This window comes from Dipodomys merriami, unplaced genomic scaffold, assembly GCF_024711535.1.
Source record: "Dipodomys merriami isolate MVZ:Mamm:240054 unplaced genomic scaffold, mDipMer1.0.p SCAF_4337, whole genome shotgun sequence".
Lineage (NCBI taxonomy): Eukaryota > Metazoa > Chordata > Mammalia > Rodentia > Heteromyidae > Dipodomys > Dipodomys merriami.
Window position 1 is genome coordinate 7,989 of NW_027205979.1, and position 1,135 is coordinate 9,123.

General features: G+C 35.2%; 1 non-coding gene across 1 annotated transcript; it reads left to right on the top strand.

The window, feature by feature from the left end:
• Positions 1–502: 502 nt before the first annotated feature.
• LOC138807788 (U6 spliceosomal RNA) lies at positions 503–609 on the top strand. The gene has a single exon (XR_011366281.1). It is a non-coding gene; the product is annotated as a U6 spliceosomal RNA (small nuclear RNA).
• Positions 610–1,135: the final 526 nt, after the last annotated feature.

Genomic DNA, 1,135 nt, shown 5'->3' on the forward strand with positions numbered 1-1,135 from the left:
TCCAGATGCACTGAACATTGAAATGCACATACACTCTATTCAACACTGACATGATGAAGCAAAACCCCTTTGCACAACTTGCTAAAGATAATTTTTTTGAAGTTTTAATATTAAAAGACCAGAAGCATAAACCTTTAGAGATAAATAAGAGGATAGTATTGACATATTGTTGAGGCTTGTGTTCCCAAAATTGAAACAATTCCCAAAATTGAATATATTTAAAACATTAAAACTTTGAACGAACCTTAACACTTGCTGCAGTGTTCATTATGACAGGTGCCTTGTATAGAATAATTGAATTCCTCCTCCTACACATTTCTTGAACAACAAATATCTGGAATTATTTTGTTTTTGACATGTCAATCTTGACTTTATTCTTAAATGTGTGCTTATGTAAGAAATATATGGTTGTAAAATTTCATGACAATTCTTTTGAACTTCCTTTTTGTTGAATCGTCTAGTTTAATAAAATCCAATTGCACTTTTGATATAAAAATATTTTGTGCTCAATTCAGAATCACATACACTAACATTGGAACGATACAGAGAAGATTAGCATGGCACCTGTGCAAGGACGACATGCAAATTCGTGGAGCGTTCCATATTTTTACAACAACAGATGCTGGAGGGGATGTGGCCACAAGGGAACCATACAGCATTCTTGGTGGGAGTGTAAACTTGTTCAACCACTTTGGAAAGCATTATGGAGGTTCCTCAAACGATTCCACATAAAGCTCCCCTTTGACCCAGCAACCCCACTTTTGGGGATTTACTAAATGATCACAAAAAGACCATACTAAAACTACCAGCTCAACTATGTTTATTGCAGCATTATTTACCATAGCTAAGATATGGAACCAACCCAGCTATCCCCACTACATGAATGCATCAAGAAAATGTGGTGTATATACACAAGGGAATTCTATGCCTCCATCAGAAAGAATGACATCACCCAATTTGTTAGGAAATGGAAAGACTTGGGAAAAAATTTATTATGTGAAGTAAGCCAAGTCCAAAGAAACAGGTCCCATGGTTTCCCTTATTTTCAATAACGAATATATGTCTAGGGCAAGCAGACAATGTCAAAAACTATGTTCATATGAACAGATATGATGATGTTAAGGGAATTGAACTC